Source organism: Zingiber officinale, chromosome 4B (genome assembly GCF_018446385.1).
Source record: "Zingiber officinale cultivar Zhangliang chromosome 4B, Zo_v1.1, whole genome shotgun sequence".
Classification (NCBI taxonomy): Eukaryota; Viridiplantae; Streptophyta; class Magnoliopsida; order Zingiberales; family Zingiberaceae; genus Zingiber; species Zingiber officinale.
The window spans coordinates 21025156-21049537 of NC_055993.1; positions in this window are offsets into that span (position 1 = coordinate 21025156).

The following is a 24382-nucleotide window of genomic DNA, read 5'->3' on the forward strand; positions in this document are numbered from 1 at the left end:
TTAAACCACCTGTTCAAGGCACCTCCAACCCTTCTGGACAACTGGCTTCGGCTCGCACCCAAGGCGCCTCCAAGCTCCATGGAGGCCCCTCGGTACTGTTCATCCGAGGCTATTCTTTGCACTTTGGTCCCTGCAAGATACATTAATCCCAAATATACCCTGCAGCACAAAGTTAGCACATAAAACATAATAATATAAGTGAATGACAATCATCGGACTGTCCGAGTCTGACTTCGGGTTTCCGACCGGAATTCCTAGGTCGACTCGACGCCTACTGTTCCCTCTACGGGGAACGCGTCTTCACCTACTCCACTCAGGAGATTTACCTGATGCCAGTGCGATCCTCCAGATCGACTGGACTTTTGCTCGGTGCTCGATGCTTCCGGACTTTCTGTTGGACGTCCGCTTCCCGGCTGGTCCAGTCTTTCACCTGGTTCGCGACACCAGGACTTTCCACCTAGGGTTAACCCCCCTAGGACTTTTGCCTGAAGCACTCATCCACCAAAAATTTCCGCATAGGGTTACCACCCCCTATGACCTAGGGTTACCACCCCCTAGGGTTTTCACCTTGCCTAGCCACAGTTAGGGCTTTTGCCTAAGTACACTTAGGACTTTCCTGCAATCTCATTCAGACCGTTAGATCACCAACCACCTTAACTTTGAATCTTTTGCCATTATCAAAACTCAGGTTCGATCGTCGGATGCTTCCCGCACCAACACTTCGTTTCGCGATTGCGCCCGAAAATCGCTAATTGGGACCGCCGAGAAGTTGTGACTCATAAAATCGTAAAAATATTAGAAAAAATTACAAAAAATGTATGGAAATCACATAATTTATAATTATGTATCATTTTGTGATAGTCATGGCCCAAAGAACCCAATTTGATTGGAAATATTTGTTGTAATTCATAATATGGCCTACGTGCCATTTTGTGTGTTTGTGAGTGTTGTACTTGATTCGCGACCTGCGCGTCATGCCCTTCTATTTATATTTCTGTTGTAAAATAGTTTTTAGACTCCAATGTAACTCGAGTTTCACCTTTTGTAATGTACAAAATTGGAGCGGTGGAAGGTCCACTCGAGATGGACTTACTAGGAGGGTGCGAGCAACACATGACGGTTAAAGAGAGGAGCTTAAGGAATCTATTGACCCTAGGTTGACCAACCGATCTTCTCATTGGCTTGAGAAGATCATAGTAGGGCTATGACTAATCACAAAATTTAATTAATTGCTTGTGCGTGTGTATGTGATGCATACTAGATTAGTAATTAATTAGTGCCTTAACGATTAGATTAGATCTAAATCGCGTACATGATGCACCTCCATGATTAGATTAGATCTAAATTGAGTATATGATACACATCGTCGATTAGATTAGATCTCAATCGCGTCAACTCGAAACGCCTACCATGCCGTGATACCCATCACTACCTCGATCACATGTTGTTGTTGAATCTGCCAAAGCAGAGCAACGCATATTATCTTGGTAGGGTGAGGAGGGACAATCTTGGTCCCGCCTATCAACGCATGGGTGAGTACAACTCAATTAGATTGAGTAACTAGTTAACTTAATTGGATCGAGTATAACTATAGGCATTTTCCAATGGTTGGTAGATAGGTCAAAATCACATTTATATTAACTCTTGGGCGATTTAGCCAAAGCTAACTCAAGTTTTAATATACATGCGGATCTTGATCCTATAAACAAGAGTTGCATAGAGATGTAATTGGTAATTAGTTACCTACCGATCATACTAAGTCTTGGGTGATTTAGCCAAAGCTAACTCAAGGCGTAGTATAATGTGGATCTTGTCCCGCATGAATTATAGCTAGTTAGAATCTAGTAAGTGTGGTTTGACCACGACCATGACTTGATTCTACAAAAGTTTTATAATTCAGTGGGAGCATCATTTAATTAAAGACTTAATTAGATGATTAATTGGAATATGATATTTATTTTTCTGTATTTTTCTGTTGTAGATTACCATGTCATCAAACACGAACTCCTTCTCTCTGTGTTCTATCCTCGATAAGGACAAGCTCAATGGAGCTAACTTCCTGGTCTGGTACAGAAATCTGAGAATAGTTCTCACTCAGGAAAGAAAATTGTACGTCCTAGAGCAACCCATTCCTGAGGCACCTCCTGCCACTGCCACGCGAGCTGATCGCGATGCTTACAAGAAGCATCAAGATGATGCATTAGATGTGTCATGTCTTATGCTCGTGACCATGAACTCTGAGCTTCAGAAGCAACACGAGTTGATGGGCGCTTATGATATGGTTGAACATCTTCGTCAACTATATCAAGGACAAGCGAGGCACGAGAGATTCGAGATCTCTAAGGCACTGTTTCAGTGCAAGATGCAAAATGGGACTCCCGTAGGCACATATGTACTCAAAATGATTGGGTACATAGAAAACCTACAAAGGTTGGGATTCCCGCTTGGCCAAGAGCTGGCCACTGACCTGATCTTGCAATCCTTGCCAGATAGCTATAGTCAATTCGTTCTAAATTATAACATGAACGAAATTGATAAGTCACTGCCTGAACTACTTAGCATGTTAAGAACTGCTGAGCTCAACCTTAAGAAGGTTAAGCCCAATTCCATTCTGATGGTACAAAAACATAAGGGCAAGGGCAAGCCCAGAGGTAAAGGAAAGTCCCAAGCCAAGGGCAAAGACAAGGCACTGAAACCCAAAGGAGGGGTTGCCAAGGATACTACCTTCTTCCACTGCGGTCAGACCGGGCACTGGAAGAGGAACTGCAAAGTATACCTGGAAGATCTTAAGAAGAAGAGAAGTAAGACTTCCACTTCAGGTATATATGTTATAGAAGTCAATCTATCTATTTCTTCATTATGGGTATTAGATACCGGATGTGCTTCCCACATTTGTACTAATGTGCAGGCGCTGAAAAATAGCAGGGCATTGACGAAGGGCGAGGTGGACCTACGAGTAGACAATGGAGCACGGGTTATTACTGTTGCTGTAGGAACTTATTCTCTATCTCTGCCCTCTGGGCTTGTACTAGAATTGGATAATTGTTGTTATGTGTTTGCTTTGACTAAAAACATTATATCAGTTTCTTGTTTAGACAAGAAAGACTTTTCATTTATAATAAAGAATAAATGTTGTTCAGTTTATTTAAATGATATGTTCTATTGTAGTGCACCTCTGATGAACGGACTCTACATTCTAGACCTTGAAAACCTTATCTATAACATAAGTACCAAGAGGTTCAAGTCAAATGACATGAATCAAACCTATATCTGGCACTGTCGCTTAGATTATATAAATGACAAACGCTTATCCCAGCTCCATAAAGATGGTTTGCTGGACTCATTTGATTTTGAATCTTATGAGATATGCGAGTCATACCTACTAGGTAAGATGACCAAGACTCCCTTTAGTGGACACAGATCTTCCCATGTATCTTTGGGGCTATGCTCTAGACACAGCAGCCTTCATTCTCAAACGAGTTCCATCCCAGGCTGTGATAAAGACACCATATAGGATATGGATTGGGAGAGATGCCCAGGTGTATTTTATGAGGATTTGGGGTTGTGAGGCTTACGTTCGATGTCAAGTCTCAGACAAATTGGGACTCAAATCCGATAAGTGCTATTTTATCAGATATCCCAAGGAAACGAAGAGATATTACTTCTACATTCCTAGTCAACTTAACATAGTTGTGGCTAAGACTGGGGTATTTCTAGAAAGGGATTTTGTTTCTAGAAAGACTAGTGGGAGTACGTTCGATCTTGAAGAAGTTCAAGATGTGAACCATAGCACTGAAGCCTCGATGGAAGTTGAACTGACCACAAAGTGTTGTGGATGATGTTGTTCCACAAGGAGTTTAGGAACAACAACTAGTTCAAGTAGACCTACTTCTTCGCAGGTCTGATAGGGTACGTCGTCAGCCTGAGAGATATTCATTTCTCTTGTCTGACCATGATGACGTTGTGCTCATTGAGGATGAGCCTACCTCCTATCAGGAAGCTGTGATGAGACCATATTCCGAAAAATGGCTAGAGGCCATGAGATCCGAAATGGAATCCATGTACACTAACCAAGTATAGACTTTGGTTGATCCTCCTGAAGGGGTCAAACCAATTGGGTGTAAGTGTTGGTTGCTACTCGGAAAACCTATAGGTTCCACTGTACAAAAATTTTGTACAAAGGTCTGAACCTTTTCCTAGCTACCATGTGTTCTTTTAAATTAAATTTTGGATCGCCTGCGGAACTTAACACGTTTGATCCAAAACTTAATCTATTTGTTCTTTTAGGTTTTGACTTGGATCTCCTGCGGAACTTAACACGTTCGACCCAAGTCTCCTTAAGTTATTAATTCCATTAAATATTAATTTCCATAATTGGTTCCCAGTACTGACGTGGCGAGGCACATGGCCTTCTTGGATATGGGAGCAACCACCACCGACTAGACAAAACCTTTTATAGAAAGATAATATTTAATTTCCTAAAATAACTTTAGGTTAACCAAAGAGAACAATCAAATCACAAGGAAAAGAAAAAACAAAAGAACACAACTTCGAAAAAACATATTCGAAATTCTAGAACGTAAGCCTCTTGTATTTGGTATTATTTCCATAAATAACTAGCATGATGCGGAAAGAAAAATTACTAGTTATACCTTGTAGAAAAACCTCTTGATCTTTTACCGTATTCCTCTTCTAACCTCGAACGTTGTGTGGGCAACGATCTTCCGAGATGAGAAACCACCAACCACCTTCTTCTCCTCCAAGCAAGGTTCGGCCACAAAGGAAAAACTTCACCAAGGAGGAAAACCAAAATACTAACCAAGCTCCAAGAGATGCTAGCTTTCTCTCCTTCTTCTTCTTCTTCTCCGAGTAGTATCCGGCCACCACAAGAGCTCCAATGGAAGAGAAGGGTTCGGCCACCACAAGAGGAAGAGAGGAGAGGATGGCCGGCCACACCAAGGAACAAAAGAGGGAGAGAAATAATAGATGTTGTGTCTCATGAAGGCACCCTCACCCCTTCTTTTATATTCCTTGGCCTAGGCAAATTAGGAAATTTAATTACAATAAAATTTCCTCAATTTCCTTGACATGATTTAATTGAGAAAAATAAAATAAAATTTCCCAAATTACAATCTCATGGCCGGCCACATCATTGGAGAACAAATTGGACAAGTTTTAATCAACAATTAAAACTTCCTAATTTGTTTCCGGAAATTTTAAAAAATAAAATTTCTCTTTAAAATCTCTTCATGGTTGATAAAAGGAAATTTCTATAATTTTAATTTTATCAACATGTGAATAATTTTTAAAGAGAAAATAAAACATCTCTCCAATCTACAAATAAGGAAAGAGATCTAATCTCTTTCTTTAATCTTTTGTAGATCTTTTTACAAGAGAGATATTTTAATTTTAATTCTCTTTAAATTATATCTTCCACATAATAATAAAAATTAAAATTAAATTTCTCTTTTAATTTAATTTGGCCGGCCCTACTAGCTTGGGTTCAAGCTAGGGCCGGCCACCCAATTTTATACCTAGGCCGGTCCTAGCTTGTTCCCAAGCTAGCTTGGCCGGCTTCTATTGGGTGGGTATAGAAGGTGGGTATAGGTGGGTATAGAACTCTATAAATAAGAGGCTACGATAGGGACCGAGAGGAGAAATTGGTTTTGGTCTCCCGATAAAATTAAGCATCCCGTGTTCGCCCCGAACACACAACTTAATTTTATCAATGATAATTCATTCCACTAGAGAACTATCATTGAACTACCGCACCAATCCCAAATTACATTTTTGGGCTCCTTCTTATTATGAGCGTGTTAGTCTCCCTGTGTTTAAGATATCGAATGTCCACTAATTAAGTGAGTTACTGACAACTCATTTAATTAATATCTAAGTCCAAGAGTAGTACCACTCAACCTTATCGTCATGTTGGACTAAGTCCACCTGCAGGGTTTAACATGACAATCCTTATGAGCTCCTCTTGGGGACATTATCAACCTAGTATCTCTAGGACACAGTTTCCTTCCATAATTAACAACACACACTATAAGTGATATCATTTCCCAATTTATCGGGCTTATTGATTCATCGAACTAAATCTCACCCATTGATAAATTAAAGAAATAAATATCAAATATATGTGCTTGTTATTATATTAGGATTAAGAGCACACACTTCCATAATAACTGAGGTCTTTGTTCCTTTATAAAGTCAGTATAAAAGGAACGACCTCAAATGGTCCTACTCAATACACTCTGAGTGTACTAGTGTAATTATATAGTTAAGATAAACTAATACCTAATTACACTACGACCTTCTAATGGTTTGTTCCTTTTCATTCTGGTCGTGAGCTACTGTTTATAATTTATAAGGTACTGATAACATCATCTTCTGCATGTGACACCACATACTATGTTATCTACAATATAAACTATATGAACAACTACAAACAAATGTAGACAATTTGACCAAATGTGATTCTTTATTCATAATGAATGTTTACAAAGCTTAGGCTTTCAGTATACACTCCAACAATCTCCCACTTATACTAATGACTAAGCTGCCATATCTTCTACCATACATCCGATTCCCATTCCCTCCACATGCCGATCGAAAGCTTTCAAGGGCCTTAGTGAAAGGATCGCCAGGTTTCTGCCGATGCAATCTTGGCGATGACAACTTCTCCTCGCTTCACGATATCTCGTATCGGGTACTTGCGCTCTATATGTTTACTTGCCTTATGGGCTCGTGGTTCCTTCGAGTTTGCAATCGCCACTATTATCACAATAAATTGTGATGATTTTGGGCAAACCAGAATCACATCTAAGTCCATTAGAAAGTTCTGAGTCATACTGCTTCTTTAGCTGCCTCAGATGGTTGAGTTCGAAACGCATTTCGCTTAACACTCCTCCATGAAATGGCTCCACCTCTAAAGTAAACACATAGCCTGATGTAGACTTATTGTCTCTATCTGATTGGAAATCTCAATCCGTGTAACCCACAGGCTGCCTAGTAAACAAGCATATAATCTCTAGTCCTTCTCGTGTACTTTAATATATGCTTTACAGTCCAATGTCCTTGTCTGGGTTACTCTAATATCTGCCAACCCGGCAAAGCAGATATCGGTCTCGTACATAGCATTGCATACATTAGGCTTCCTACCGCATAAGGAACTGCTTTCATGTCCTCTATCTCTTTCGATGTCTTTGGAGACATCTCTTTAGATAGAGCTACTCCATGTCTAAAAGGTAAGAAACCTTTCTTGGAATCCTGCATGTAAAACCAAAAGATTGTATCTATATATGAAGCTTGGGACAGACACAACATTCTTTTCTTACGATCCCTTATAACTTTGATCCCAAGAATGTGTACACATTCTCCTAAGTCCTTCATATCAAATTGTTTGGACAACCATACCCTTACGTCTGATAATACCTTGACATTGTTGCCAATTAACAAAATATCATCTACGTATAGTACAAGAAATACCATCACGTTTTCGTTACACTTCTTATATACACAAGACTCATCCGGACTTTGAATAAATCCATATGACTGGATTACTTCATTAAACCGGATGTTCCAAGATCTTGAAGCTTGCTTTAATCCATAAATGGACCGATTGAGCTTGCACACTAGATGCTCTTTACCCTTTTCAATGAACCCTTCTGGTTGCTTCATATGGATGTTTTCTTCAAGACTTCCATTAAGGAAAGCTGTCTTGACATCCATTTGCCAAATCTCATAATCCATATGAGCAGCAATGGATAAGAGTATCCGGATAGACTTAAGCATGGCTACCGGTGAAAAGGTCTCCTCATAATCGATTCCCTCTTTCTGAGTGTACCCTTTCGCAACAAGCCTAGCTTTAAAGGTTTCTACCTTCCCGTCTGTCCCTCTTTTCCTTTTGTAGATCCACTTGCATCCAATAGCTTTTACACCATCAGGTGGTTCTACAAGCTCCCAGACCTTGTTAGAGTACATAGACTCTATTTCAGAATTCATTGCCTTTTGCCAAGATGCTGCATCTATATCTTGGAGTGCTTCGTCATATGTCCGGGGATCAGGTTCATGTTTACCCGGGATCAAATCTGAAGATTCTCCCAAAAACATGAATCTTTCAGGTTGCCTTACAACCCTCCCACTACGACGAGGCACTGTCTGTGGTTGTGTATCATGTGTGACACGTGTTGCAGTCTCTTGTGGTACTTCATCTTGTACTGTTGAAGTAGACGTGTCCTCTCTAATTTCTTCTAAAACTACTTTGCTACTAGGCTTGTGATCCATTATATAGTCTTCTTCTAAAAACTGGGCATTGGTGCTAACAATGACCTTCTGGTCTTTAGGACTATAAAATAAACCACCTTTCGTTCCTTTAGGATATCCTACAAATACGCGAACTTCTGTACGGGATTCTAACTTATCAGCATCTGGTTTCACACATGTGCTGGACTACCCCAAATCCGAATATGTCTTAGACTGGGTTTTCGCCCATTCCACAATTCCATGGGAGTAGAAGAAACTGATTTAGAAGGTACTAAGTTCAAAACATACACTGCTGTTTCCAGAGCATATCCCCAAAACGAATTTGGTAATTCTGAATAACTCATCATCGATCTAACCATCTCCATAAGAGTCCTATTCCTTTGTTCTGCTACACCATTCTGTTGGGGTGTACCAGGTGCAGACAATTGAGATTGAATCCCGACCTCTGATAAGTAATTCCTAAACTCTCCTAAGAGGTATTCGCCACCACGATCAGATCGTAGTGTCTTGATACTTTTACCTAATCGTTTTTCCACATCAGCCTTGTATTTTTTGAACTTATCAAAGCACTCGGACTTGCAGCGCATTAGGTAAATATATCCGTATCTTGAATAATCGTCTATGAAAGAGACAAAATATTCAAAACCTCCTCTTGCCTGGACAGACATAGGACCACACAAATCAGAGTGAACCAATTCTAACACTTCTTTGGCTCTATACCCCTTGGCCTTAAAAGGCCTCTTGGTCATTTTACCTTCCAAGCAAGATTCACAAGTTGGAAAATTTTCCAACTCTAATGAACCCAAAAGTCCATCGGCTATAAGCCTCTGAATCCTACTTAAGTTAATATAACCAAGCCTTAGATGCCAAATATATGCTTGGTTCATTTCTGAAGGTTCTTTTCTCTTATTTGAGTTAGAAGATGAATTATAAATTTCCATGTTTTGCTTTGTGGAAGAAATTGGATTTAAAGTATACAAATTGCCAACTAATGCACCAGAATAGATAATCACTTTATTTCTTTTAATAACTACATCGTTACTGAAAGAAACTGAATATCCATCTAAAAACAGTTTAGAAACTGAAATTAAATTCTTTCTAAAACTGGGTACATAAAGACAATTTCTTAAAATCAAATTTCTATTTCTACTAAAAGATAAGTAGACATCTCCCACTGCAACAACCGCCACCTTAGTAGCATTGCCCATCTAGACGGTAATCTCTCCTTCAGTTAGTCGTCGGGTTTCCTGGAACCCCTGCAAGGAATTGCAGACATGATCAGTGGCTCCCGTATCTACACACCAGGTGCTGGTAGATAACACCGCTAAACATGTTTCAACAACTAGAGCATGAGATATACCTTTGTTGTTCTGATTCCTACGAGGACAGTCCGCCTTCCAATGCCCTGACTGTTTGCAGATGAAGCACTTGCCCTTCGGCTTCTTCACTCCAGCTTTAAATCATGTACTCGAGATTTATTCACTTTCTTTCTTGAACGACATTTCTTCTTCTTCTTTCCTCTCGGTTTAGAAGTAGAACCATTTTCAATAGTGAATTTGAGAATTGTGACGAAATAATCCTTCTGCAGCTTGAAGTTTCAGTAGTTCCCCTAATGAATAAATCCTCTTATTCATATTATAGTTCAGTGAACCGCTCAAAACTTCTAGGTAGCGTTTGGAGGATCATATCGATCTGGGTTTCCATCAATTTCTCCTCCAAGGATTTGTATCTCATTCGGATAAGCCATCATCTTTAGGATATGATCCTACAGAGTACCCTCTTGCATGGTGGTCGTCATTATCTTTCTCATAGCTTCTTGTCTAGAAGCCCTATCCTGATGACCAAAGAGTTCCTTGAGATTGTTCATAACATCATAAGCTGTTGGTAAATCTTTATGCTGATGTTGCAATACATTTGACATTGAAGCCAAAATGTAACACCGCGCCATCTCATCTGCCTTTACCCATCTCTTATGATATTCAATCTCCTCTTGGGTTGATTCACCAGTGGGTGCATCAGGACAAGGTTCAGTCAGTACAAATTTATAGCTTTCAGCAGTCAGAACAATGTCCAGGTTCATTTTCCAATCTATGTAATTAGGTCTAGTAAGTCTATTTTGTTGAAGTATGATGGACAGTGGGTTGAAAGTCATCCTAAGAATCACAAATAACTTTTGGTCAGAACTCTAAATTTAGAATAATATTGATTCCTCAAACAATACTATTTTAAATTAACCAACACCTCATCACACCGTGAATTTTGTATGTCACGTTAGTGTGGACGTATACAAATTCAACATTTGTAAAAGGAGGGTTTTAACCCATTAATTTTATTATCTTGTCAACCTAACTTTTTGACAAATAAAATTAATAGTTGGTATTATTTGGTCACACAAATAATAATAGTGACTCCGTTGGGGAGGATACTATTAGATGTGTCTAAGTGTGTACCTTTACTTGACACTAAGTCCATTAATAAGATTATGCCCCTTCCGTTGGGGAAGAACACACGCTCTTAATTAATTTCCTATAGTCATCCAAAAATGGAAGTCTGTTCTAGTGATCCACAAACAAGCTCATCCGTTATGGAGGAAGGCACTCAGAGCCAACGCGCAAGCTTGTTTGCATCACTTATAAACCAGTAATGGAGACCATGAGATTTATTTAAAAATCCCTCTCCCACTTAGTTATTTATAAATGAGGAATTTTAACTATGCTAGCCTACTTTATACTTGTAAACTAACATGCACACACAGCACAATATAAAAGAAATAAATAGAAAATTTAATTTTCAACTATTATGGCTTTTATCTCTAATTGTCCTCCGTGTGTTGTCATCCCAAGCTGCTGCCATATTTGGCCACCGCCTCCGGGTCTAGCTGACGCATCCATCTTGCTCCTAGTTCCGCTGCGCCTCTGGTCCTTAGAAGGTTCCACGCTTTGCAAGATTCGATCCGCGACATAAATAGAATTTTACATTTTGATCCTATATTCCATAAAAGGAATGTACATGTATCTAGATCAAAAATAAAATCCTAATAAAAACTAAATACAGCTCCTGCTGTATTTTAATACAATCATGCACACACATATTAATGCCCTTGACATGTCCAAGGGTCTAATCACACACATAATAACTAAAAGTCATAATAGTTGGATCCTGCATCCACAAAGTTAGCACATCCTACTATTATCCTGCCTAAATTATGTATGACATGTGCATAATTAAACTAAATACCAAATACACAGAGGCAAAACCCTAGCTCTGATACCAATTGTTGGTTGCTACTCGGAAAACCTATAGGTTCCACTGTACAAAAATTTTGTACAAAGGTCTGAACCTTTTCCTAGCTACCATGTGTTCTTTTAAATTAAATTTTGGATCGCCTGCGGAACTTAACACGTTTGATCCAAAACTTAATCTATTTGTTCTTTTAGGTTTTGACTTGGATCTCCTGCGGAACTTAACACGTTCGACCCAAGTCTCCTTAAGTTATTAATTCCATTAAATATTAATTTCCATAATTGGTTCCCAGTACTGACGTGGCGAGGCACATGGCCTTCTTGGATATGGGAGCAACCACCACCGACTAGACAAAACCTTTTATAGAAAGATAATATTTAATTTCCTAAAATAACTTTAGGTTAACCAAAGAGAACAATCAAATCACAAGGAAAAGAAAAAACAAAAGAACACAACTTCGAAAAACATATTCGAAATTCTAGAACGTAAGCCTCTTGTATTTGGTATTATTTCCATAAATAACTAGCATGATGCGGAAAGAAAAATTACTAGTTATACCTTGTAGAAAAAACCTCTTGATCTTCTACCGTATTCCTCTTCTAACCTCGAACGTTGTGTGGGCAACGATCTTCCGAGATGAGAAACCACCAACCACCTTCTTCTCCTCCAAGCAAGGTTCGGCCACAAAGGAAAAACTTCACCAAGGAGGAAAACCAAAATACTAACCAAGCTCCAAGAGATGCTAGCTTTCTCTCCTTCTTCTTCTTCTTCTCCGAGTAGTATCCGGCCACCACAAGAGCTCCAATGGAAGAGAAGGGTTCGGCCACCACAAGAGGAAGAGAGGGAGAGGATGGCCGGCCACACCAAGGAACAAAAGAGGGAGAGGAATAATAGATGTTGTATCTCATGAAGGCACCCTCACCCCTTCTTTTATATTCCTTGGCCTAGGCAAATTAGGAAATTTAATTACAATAAAATTTCCTCAATTTCCTTGACATGATTTAATTGAGAAAAATAAAATAAAATTTTCCAAATTACAATCTCATGGCCGGCCACATCATTGGAGAACAAATTGGACAAGTTTTAATCAACAATTAAAACTTCCTAATTTGTTTCCGAAAATTTTAAAAAATAAAATTTCTCTTTAAAATCTCTTCATGGTTGATAAAAGGAAATTTCTATAATTTTAATTTTATCAACATGTGAATAATTTTTAAAGAGAAAATAAAACATCTCTCCAATCTACAAATAAGGAAAGAGATCTAATCTCTTTCTTTAATCTTTTGTAGATCTTTTTACAAGAGAGATATTTTAATTTTAATTCTCTTTAAATTATATCTTCCACATAATAATAAAAATTAAAATTAAATTTCTCTTTTAATTTAATTTGGCCGGCCCTACTAGCTTGGGTTCAAGCTAGGGCCGGCCACCCAATTTTATACCTAGGCTGGCCCTAGCTTGTTCCCAAGCTAGCTTGGTCGGCCCCTATTGGGTGGGTATAGAAGGTGGGTATAGGTGGGTATAGAACTCTATAAATAAGAGGCTACGATAGGGACCGAGAGGAGAAATTGGTTTTGATCTCCCGATAAAATTAAGCATCCCGTGTTCGCCCCGAACACACAACTTAATTTTATCAATGATAATTCATTCCACTAGAGAACTATCATTGAACTACCGCACCAATCCCAAATTACATTTTTGGGCTCCTTCTTATTATGAGCGTGTTAGTCTCCCTGTGTTTAAGATATCAAATGTCCACTAATTAAGTGAGTTACTGACAACTCATTTAATTAATATATAAGTCCAAGAGTAGTACCACTCAACCTTATCGTCATGTTGGACTAAGTCCACCTGCAGGGTTTAACATGACAATCCTTATGAGCTCCTCTTGGGGACATTATCAACCTAGTATCTCTAGGACACAGTTTCCTTCCATAATTAACAACACACACTATAAGTGATATCATTTCCCAATTTATCGGGCTTATTGATTCATCGAACTAAATCTCACCCATTGATAAATTAAAGAAATAAATATCAAATATATGTGCTTGTTATTATATTAGGATTAAGAGCACACACTTCCATAATAACTGAGGTCTTTGTTCCTTTATAAAGTCAGTATAAAAGGAACGACCTCAAATGGTGCTACTCAATACACTCTGAGTGTACTAGTGTAATTATATAGTTAAGATAAACTAATACCTAATTACACTACGACCTTCTAATAGTTTGTTCCTTTCCATTCTGGTCGTGAGCTACTGTTTATAATTTATAAGGTACTGATAACATCATCTTCTGCATGTGACACCACATACTATGTTATCTACAATATAAACTATATGAACAACTACAAACAAATGTAGACAATTTGACCAAATGTGATTCTTTATTCATAATGAATGTTTACAAAGCTTAGGCTTTCAGTATACACTCCAACAGTAAGTGGGTCTTTAAGAGAAAGACTGACATGGATAGACTTATTTATAAAGGTCGCTTGGTAGCTAAAGGTTTCAAGCAAATTCATGGTATTGACTATGATGAAACCTTTTCTCCAGTAGCGATGTTTAAATCCATTCGGATCATGCTTGCTATTGCAGCGTACCACGATTATGAGATCTGGCAGATGGATGTCAAAACCACGTTTCTGAATAGAAACCTGCTCGAGGATGTGTACATGACACAACCTGAGGGTTTTGTAGATCCATAGTATACTGGCAGAGTATGCAAGCTGCATAGGTCCATTTATGGATTAAAGCAAGCTTCTCAGAGCTGGAATATTCGATTCGATGATGTAATCAAATAGTTTGGTTTCATCAAGAATGAAGATGAATCTTATGTCTACAAGAAGGTTGTTGGGAGCACAGTTGTCTTCCTTATATTGTATGTGGATGACATACTACTCATTGGAAAAGATATCCCTTTGCTGCAGTCTATCAAGACTTGGCTAGGGACTTGTTTCTCAATGAAGGACTTAGGTGAAGCATCCCGCATTCTAGGCATACAGATCTATAGAGATAGATCTAAGAGATTGCTTGGCCTCAGTCAGAGTACATACATTGACAAGGTACTACTACGGTTTGCCATGCAGAACTCCAAGAAGGGATTTCTGCCGATGTCACATGGTGTGATTCTTTCGAAGACTCAAGGTCCCTCTTCTAGAGAGGAGAGAGACCGCATGGATCAGATCCCTTATGCTTCAGCCATAGGATCTATCATGTACGCCATGCTATGTACTCATCCTAATGTCTCGTATGCTTTGAACATGACGAGCAGATACCAGTCAGATCCAGGTGAAAGTCACTGGATAGCGGTCAAGAATATTCTTAAGTACTTGAGAAGGACTAAAGAATATTTCTTGATATATAGAGGCGATGATGAGCTAGCTGTAAAGGGTTACAGTGATGCTAGCTTCCAAACTGACCAGGATGATTATTGATCGCAGTCTGGGTTCATGTTTTGCATAAATGGTGGTGCTGTGAGCTGGAAGAGTTCGAAGCAGGACACAGTCGCTGATTCTACAACAGAGGCCGAGTATATTGTTGCATCAGAAGCAGCAAAGGAGGCAGTTTGGATCCACAAGTTCATTACTGAACTTGGGGTGGTTCCTAGCATAGCTGATCTCATAGAGCTCTATTGTGACAACAATGGAGCAATAGCGCAGGCTAAGGAACCTCGCTCACACCAGCGGACCAAACACATACTACGACGCTTCCATCTCATTCGAGAGATCATTGATAGAGGAGATGTGAAGATTTGCAAAGTACCTACTAAGGCTAACATCGCAGATCCCTTGACCAAGGCTTTGGCACAGAGAAAGCTTGATGGTCACACTAGGTCATTAGGCCTTAGAGCCTATATTGATTGGCACTAGTGTTAGTGGGAGATTGTTAGTTAGAGACTTAGAGCCAATCATTTGATAATTGTTGTATGGACTCATTGTATCATATTCTTATGTATATAAAGGCATTTGTTTATGGTTATTATGCTTACTTGTATTGGTGCCAAATAACTAAGTATAATAGCGTCCTTGAGTAGAAGGTTCTTACCTATATCAATCGATTGGTTGAATTGATATTGAGATGATATAGGGAACTCTACTCTTAATCATTCCTAGTCAAGTATTAACATTCAGGGACAATGTTATTGTGATGAGACTAGCATGTAGGTCAACTCGATGACTTGATCTCACAAGTCATTGATATGGAGATATCAAGTTGACACATGGGTATGCATTGGAGAATGTATATTGAATGACCCGCTATGAGAAAGTATAATGGATCGTTATATGAGTGTCATATAGTTTCTCATGTGACTATTAGTATGACTATTAGTCCTTGGACCTGAAGTCACCATGGTTCCCTACATAAGGAGTTACATACTTTGGCTTCGTCAAACGTCACCCGTAACTGGGTGGACTATAAAGGTGATTACTGGGTATGTAACAAATTATGCGGAGGGATGTGAGTGATGTAAATGGGATCTATCTCTCCTATATGACGGGAGTGACATCATTATTCTTGATATAGTGAGACCACTAAGTGCATGACCATGCCCAAATGAGTCAATATGAGATGTTGAGCTCATTTTATTGAGTGAGTCTACTTGGGATTCAAGATTTAGATTGATTAAATGATGACATGGTCTATGCCTCATATTGATCAATCTAGATGTCAATGATAGAAGGACACTTGTCATATATTGTGAGGGGTCACAATTAGTAGTCACAAGGTGATGTTGGATCTCAATATTCTTGTAACTTGGGTAGTAATGATGTGTTGCTAGATACCGCTCATTACTTATGCTTCTAAATGGTTTAGGAGCATTGCCAACGTTACAAGAACCTATAGGGTCACACACAAAGGGCAATTAGATGGAAATTAGGTTCATATGATGAACCAAGAGGATTAGGTTCATGTGATGAACCAAATTGGATTAAGAGTAATCCAAAGTAAACTAATTGAGTTGGACTCAATTTGGTTCATGTGTTAATGAGTCTAATTTGGACTTAAACTCATTGAGCCAATTTAATTCAATGAATAGAGATTCATTAAATTAAAATTGACTTGAACTAATGGTTAGATTTGATCAACCATGGGAGAGAAGTGGTCAAGTTTGACTTGACTTGAGAGGAAGATGAAATGTCAAGTTTGACTTGACCATTGCCACCTCATTTGTGAGTTGACATTAAGTTAACTAATGATGATGTGCCACATCATCAAGGCTAGCACATGTATGTGCCACCTCATGAGGTAGATCAAGAGTTGTGACTCTTGAAATCCCATGGAGGTTTATAAGCCTCAAAAAGGTGGTCGACCACTTAATTCACAAGTGTGAGTTTCATTTGGTTTTGGTATCCTCCTTCTTCTTCCTCTCTACCTTTCTTCTCTCCCTCTCCTCCACCATTGCTGATCCTCTAAGGTTGCTAGCACATCTTTAGAGGTTCTCTCCATCGATTTGTTCGTGTGGATACACATAGAGGGTTGTACACTTGACAACCTTGAGATCCAGCGAACCTTGGACGAGCGGGATTTGCGAAGGGCTTCGCATCAAGGGTAATCTCTTTTTCTTTGTAGATCTAGTGTAGATCTAGGTTAGAGAAACTCGTACACGTAAAAAGTTTTGTTTTATAACTTTGCACGAATCCGGTGGCATGGGATTCGGGGTTTCCGCAATGCAAAAAGCGGTTTTTACGGCCTGAAAAACCCAACACCCCAAGGATATGATCCAGGGGGAGCCAATAGAAAAACAATCTTAATAAATAGATAAAATTGCTTGATTATTCTTTCTTGAATTAAGCATGCTTAGATTAGGATAGTTTAAGGGCCTAGGCGTAATTTACACTTGTTTAGTTAAACCTAGGGGTTTCAAAAGGGAAATTAAATTTGTAATTTCTTTGAAAGGCTCTGTCTAGAAATGGTGGATGATCTCATACCCACGAAGGCCTAGTGCCTTGCCACAGCCTGGGAGTCGATCCTTGAAATATGTATTTAATTGACTAATTGGAAAACCTAAGTCTAACTCAAATGTAAATTAATCCTTAGATATAATCTAAATTATAGATAACCATCTCACAAAATTACATAAGGTTACCTGATGGATAACTTAGAATCGGGTGAGATGGATCTAGGATAATTCTTTTAAAAATCATTTAAAAGTTGTTTAAAAATTAGTTTAAAAATCCTTTAAATTTTTTTTCAAATTATTTAAAAATTGTTTAAAAATTAGTTTAAAAATCCTTTAAAAATCCTTTTAAAAATTAGTTTAAAAATTAGTTTAAAAATCCTTTAAAAATCCTTTTAAAAATTAGTTTAAAAATTAATTTAAAAATCCTTTTAAAAATTATTTAAAAATTGTTTAAAAATCTCTTAAAAACCTTTTAAAAATTATTTTAAAATCATTTAAAAATTAGTATAAAAATCTTTTTAAAACCTTTAAAAAATTATTTAAAAATAATTTAAAAATTGGTATAAAAATGTTTTTAAAATCTTTAAAAAATCATTTAAAATTGTTTAAATAATTAGTTTAAATATCCTTCAAACTTCCTTTTAAAAAATTATTTAAACATCCGTTTAAAAATTGTTTAATAATTAGTTTAAAAATCCTTTTCAAAATTATTTAAAAACTGTTTAAAAATCCTTTTAAAATTTATTTAAAAATTGTCTAAAAATATTTTTAAAACCTTTTAAAAATAATTTAAAAATCAGTTAAAACCTTTTAAAGACCTTTTAAAAATTATTTTAAAAACAATTTAAATTTTTTAAAAATTAGTTTAAAAATCCATTAAAAATCCTTTTTAAAATCATTTAAAAATTATTTAAAAATTAGTTTAAAAATTCTTTAAAAATCCGTTTAAAAATTATTTAAAAATTAGTCTAAAAATATTTTAAAAACGTTTTAAAAATTATTTTAAAATGATTTAAAAATCATTTAAAAATTAGTTTAAAAATCTTTTAAAAACGTTTAAAAATTATTTAAAAATCATTTGAAAATTTGTTTAAAAATCCTTTTAAAAATTATCTAAAAATTGTTTAAAAATCTTTTAAAAATTATTTAAAAATCTGTTTAAAAATTGTTTAAAAATCCTTTTTAAAATTATTTAAAAATTGTTTTAAATTCTTTTTAAAACCTTTTAAAAATTATTTTAAAATTAGTTTAAATATTCTTTTAAAATCTTTTAAAAATTATTTAAAAATTGTTTAAAAATTAGTTTAAAAATCCTTTAAAAATCCTTTTAAAAATTATTTAAAAATTGTTTAAAAATCCTTTTAAAAATTATTTAAAAATTGTTTAAAAATTCTTTAAAAACCTTTTAAAAATTATTTTAAAATTTGTTTAAAATCCTTTAAAAATCCTTCTAAAAATTATTTTAAAATTGTTTTAAAACTTTTAAAAATTAATTAAAAATTATTTAAAGATTATTTGAAAATCTTTTAAAAATAAAAAATCTTTTAAAAATTATTTGAAAATCTTTTGAGTACTTGACTAAAATATTTATTTAGCTAAATCTATGTTGAAAATCAAGTTTATAAAGTGTTGGCCAAGTTTTCTTTAAAAAAAAAACAAGTTAAGTATTTTTAAAATATTTAATTTCTTTTAACCAAGTACTTAACTAAGTTTCTTTTTAAGATAAGTACTTAATTGAGTTTTTGTAAGAATATTTTTAAATCTATGTTTTTAATCAACTCCTTTTTAAAAGCTAAGTTTTGAAAGCTAAGTACCAAATTTATCAAAACCTTTCTAGAAGCTAAATGTTTTCAAAGCTAAGCTGAGTTTTTAACTAAAATTTCAAATTTAACTACGTGTTTTCTTAAAGCAACTATTTCCAAATGCTAAATTTTGCTAAGTTTTTGTTTAGCTAAATGTTTTTCAAAACAATTCTTTTTTGAAAAGCTAAGTCTTTTTAAGGCTAAATACTTGACAAAACTATTATCTTCAAAAGTTTATCTAAAGTCCTTGTTAAAACTATTTCTCAAAACTATATTCAACTAAGTGATATCCTTTAGGGGGAGATTAAACTTAAATAGAGTAGTTATTTTTTTTATTTTCCTTATATTCTTTTTTATTTATGTCAAAGGGGGAGAGAAAAGTCAAAGTTAAGTAAAGTTAAAGAAATTAAACATAAGAACTTAAACAAGTTAAGTAAAGTTAAAGAAATTAAACATAAGTTAAGAACTTAAACACTATAATGAAAGGGGGAGCATAAGATTTTGTTTTCAATTCAAATTATTCCATTTATGCTCATGCTTAAATTTTTGCTTACTTAACTTTGAACCATGTTGCCATAATCAAAAAGGGAGAGATTGTTGGTGCGAAAAGCATCCGACAATCGAACTTGTGTTTTGATTATGTCAAAGGGTTCAAAGTTAAGGTGTTTTGTTATCTGATATGTTGATTGAGCTTTGCAGGAAAGTCCTACGTGTACTTAAGAAAAAGTCCTAGCTGCGGTTAGCTAGGTGGAAAACCCTAGGGGGCGGTAACCCTAGGTCCTAGGGGGTGGTAACCTTAGGCGGAAAGTCTTGGTGGGTGATAACCATGATTTTACTGTATTATTTTGATTCAAATATGCATGGTTTGATGTTGATTTCATAGATTTAAATCATGGTTACATAATATTTTGTGCATTGTCTTTATTCTTGGACCTAATTGCAAATTATATTATTTTGGTGTTATTTGATGCTAATATTTGATTCTTATTTTGTAGGCATCAAAGGATCGTGGATGTGGATCTATTTGAACCGAAATTGGGCTCTAATCGGAGCTTAAACGACACGATCAAGCTTTGGAGCATTATGGACCGTTCATCAAGAACAGGAGAGATCTGAACCATCCGTTGAAGATCTGGCCTATCCAACCTAATGAGGAGGAGATCTCATCCATAGATGAAGATCCAGAGGTTTTGAATCAGATCGGAATTCATACAGCCATTGATCAAGCCAAATTAATCTGGACCGTTCATCGAAGATTGGGCAGATCTGAACCATCCAGTGAAGATCTGGTCGATCGGACCTAAGGGAGAGTAGATCCAGACCCTAGATGAAGATCAGTACCTCCGGATTAGATTTTGGGTGGATTTTCACCGTTGATCAAGCACCAAATCGATTTCAGCCGTCCGTTCAGATCTGGAACAGATTCAAAACAGAAGCTACAGTAGATTCCAGGCTTCGTCGATCCTCCACAGCGCAGCTTCGTCCTGGCACGCGTCTTCTTCCGGATTTCGGCCCCGATTCCTTCTCCAATCAACCTCTCGAGCTTCAACTTCATTGTAGAGCTTCACGGCAGCTCATCCCGTTCTTCTAGAGCCATCGAAGGGTGTTCCCTCCGGTGGAATTTGGCTCGGGCATTTCTCTGTTTTTGCCAGATTTTGAGGTGGTCTTCCAATCGGCGACCCCGATTCCCATCAGTGACGCTTGGAGGTGGTCTGCCGGCGTTATTGAGCTTCATCCGATGCCCATCCGCAGTCCGCAACATCATCCTAGATCTAGAGAGCTCTGGGTAGCAGAAATCCAGATTTTTGGCACTTGAGTGGGTTTAGGGTTGTTCTAGCCCGCCGGGGGTGGTCCGTCGGCGTTGTTGAGCATACCTTGAACTGAGACGCAGCTGAGATGCTTCGCTGAGGTCCGGAGTTGGGTGTTCTCGACTTTGGCACTCTTGTGTGACGGCAAGAATGTGAAGCTTGTTAGATTGGTTGAGCGATTGGATCGGTTAGGGTTTATTTCATTTTGTTACTATTTTTAATATCTTAGAACAGATTCATTTGAAGGTTGTTATGTTTTTAGCAAGTCATTTAGTATTTCATTACCTTGTTGTAGTTTAATTTGAGTTTAATTTGTTCTTGGTTAATTGTTAGGTTGTTAAGTTTAAGCTAGGGTTTTAATTAGTGTTGTAGATCATATTTAATTGCATTTCATTATTTCATATTTAGTTTAAGTGTGTTGATGGTTTAATTATAATGTAGGGTGATAATGCATTATGGTTTGATCATTGGCACATAGTTAGGTTTCATTTATGCATTAGATTAATTTCTTATTTGTTGTGCTTTTCATTAGAATTAGCTTCAAAGTTTAAACCCCCCATTTTCATGTTAAAAATCCCAAAAATAGAAATAAATGACAATCCTACATTACATCCTACCGTAGTTCCTCGAGAGATCGATCCTGAGCTCGTTATTACAACATAATTGTGTAGTTAAGGGGTTCAGTGGAAAATATATTTTTTAATTTGATTTACGAGTGTGACAGACTCATTATCAAATTTTGGCGTCATTGCCGGGGACACATTGTAGTAATTTTAGGATTGTTCTTCATTTTGAAAACTTAAAAAAATTTTGTTGTTTGATTGCTTTCATGATTATATATCCATGTGTTGATTTTATTTGTTCCTGAGTCTTCTAATTTTATTTGCTAGTGTTTCAGTGTAAGAACAGGAAATTCTTTTTACCATGGATCCATATTATCTGTATTTTGGAGATGGGATGGAGAATTATTATGATCAGCCTCAGATTCAGTATTATCAGCCTGAATATCAGTCCTACCTACCTATGGAGCAACGGAATAGGTATGAGGATGTACAATAAAAATTTGCATAGTCAATTTGGAAATGTAATTAAGTTATGCATCAAATGAGAGAGCATCAAGAGCAATAAATTGGCAAGGATACAGAATATTCAGAGTCAATTGGATCAGATTGCATCATCCATTAATCAGTTACAAGCACAGAACTCCAGTGGAGAGATGGAGAGTAGTGATTTTGTCAGGCCTGACCCTACTTCCATTTCTTCACAAGATTTATCTAGTTGTATTTGTGATGATGATGTAGTTGTTCATATTTCTGATTCTACTAATGTTGTTGCTCTAGATGTTGTGAATGATGCAGGAATTGAAAATTTAATTATTGAAGATGATATAAGTGTAGGGGAATGCTTACTAGAAGCATTACCCCAGGGATCACCTGAATTTGAAGATGAAAGTGTAGGGACTTGTGCTATGGAGCCAAGCACCTAAGGATCACCACATGAGGTTGAACATTCACTAGAACCAGAGCCTGAGCAATTATTTGATAAGGAAGAGGTAACAATCACCACTCTAGGTACCTTTCAAAATGACAAGGTGAGTATTTCTTGTGATTTATCAGAAAATTCAATAGAGGCACCATTTGTTGATTTTATTAGTTGTGATTCATTTCTTGACATATCATCAATCAAAACTAATATTCTCCTATCTTCTTTTTACCCCACATGTGTGTAGGAGGTGTTTTCTTTTATTGATATTGTAGGAGAACAAAAGCTTCCGGAGTGGGTGCTTAAACTGAACCGCCTTAAACCTCCAGAAAAAGCTTTCGATGGAAAAATGATTAATAAGAAGAATTTAAGTGGAACCAAAAGTACTCCACTACCGGGGTGGCTTCTTCTTTTGAATCTTCTTCAACCACCGGGAAATGAAAGGGGAGTGTTTCCAATTTTGCTTGTTTTTGCATTTTAATTCATGCTTTGTGTTTAGTTTTTATCTAATAAATTCTTTATACATTTCTTTAGTTTCATACTTAGCAATTGCATTTTACTTCCATACTTTGCATTTAGTTTGGTATACATAGCATGTCATTTGAATAAAATTCTCCATGAAATTTTCTAAATAATATGTTTAAGATGGTAAAAGTTTCTTAAATTTGACCATCAAATTTTAGATCATGTGACATGATTGGATACTCTACTTACATAATTTTGGTTTAAATGGTAGCGGATTCCAATTTGATTAATTGAGCTTGATTGCATGAAAATTACCTAGAGAGGACCACTTTAAGCCTAAACACTATTTTATCTTTGTGTGGCATGCACTCATAATAATTGAAACTCTAGAACTTGCTTTGCTTCTTTTCAAAGTCACAATAGCATATGTATGCGTGGTAATGAAGGATTTTGTCATTCTTGTGCCATCCTAATTTCTAATTTCTTTTTCACAATTTTCTTAAAACATTCTCCTCTAGCATTTTGACCTTTGATTACCTTTGCTTGCTCTACTTCAATGAGAGTTTTGTTTGACTATCTTGATGAGTTAGATTGTTCAATGATGGACAAAGTTTTAAGTGTGGGGGAGGATTTTGACAAAATTAGAGGGCTTGAAGAATTTTGGATGGTTTCATGAGGGTTGTTTTTTGACTTTCGGGAATGAAATGGAAGTGACAAGAGTCCTTCATCTCTATGATTTGCTAAAAGTGATAATTCAGTGGTGTACAGAAACCCTTTTCATCTCTATGATTTATCTTTGTGCCAATTAAAAGGTTGTTTGAAAGTTATTAGAGGAAAGCTTAAGCTAAATGCTGAACTTGATTTGTGCCAACTTCTTTTACAAACTCTCTGGACAGTACCAAGTAAAATGAAGAAAGCTTAAGCAAGAGAAGTAAGAATTCAGCTCAAATCTGAAAAAAAAAATCAGGATTGTTTGTGTGAGAGTTATTTATGCCAATTAGTGATGCTGTTCTGAATGGGAAAGTTAAAATTTCAAGTTCTGATTATTGCAGGGTTAAATGAAGTCTTTTCTTGTGTATAATTCTTTCTCAAATTTCTGGATACGTATTGAACTTGAAAAATTGGAATTGTACAGAATGAATTTCACTTTGGAATGCTAATGAAGTTACTGGAAGTAATTGATAAACATTTGAGAAATTGTAATTGAAGTCTGAAAAGCATGAGTTCTCTGAAATGAATCTGAATTCTTAAACTACAAACCTTGTGGGAGCCAAACTCCATTGAATCCTTGCTGAATTAGAGAGGAAATGTAGAGAGCTGTGGGTGCTGAAATAAGGAAGGTCACCTTGTGGAAATTATTGAGTATCAAATGGAGTATCAAAATCTAGTGTCAAGTTTTAATCATTGAGA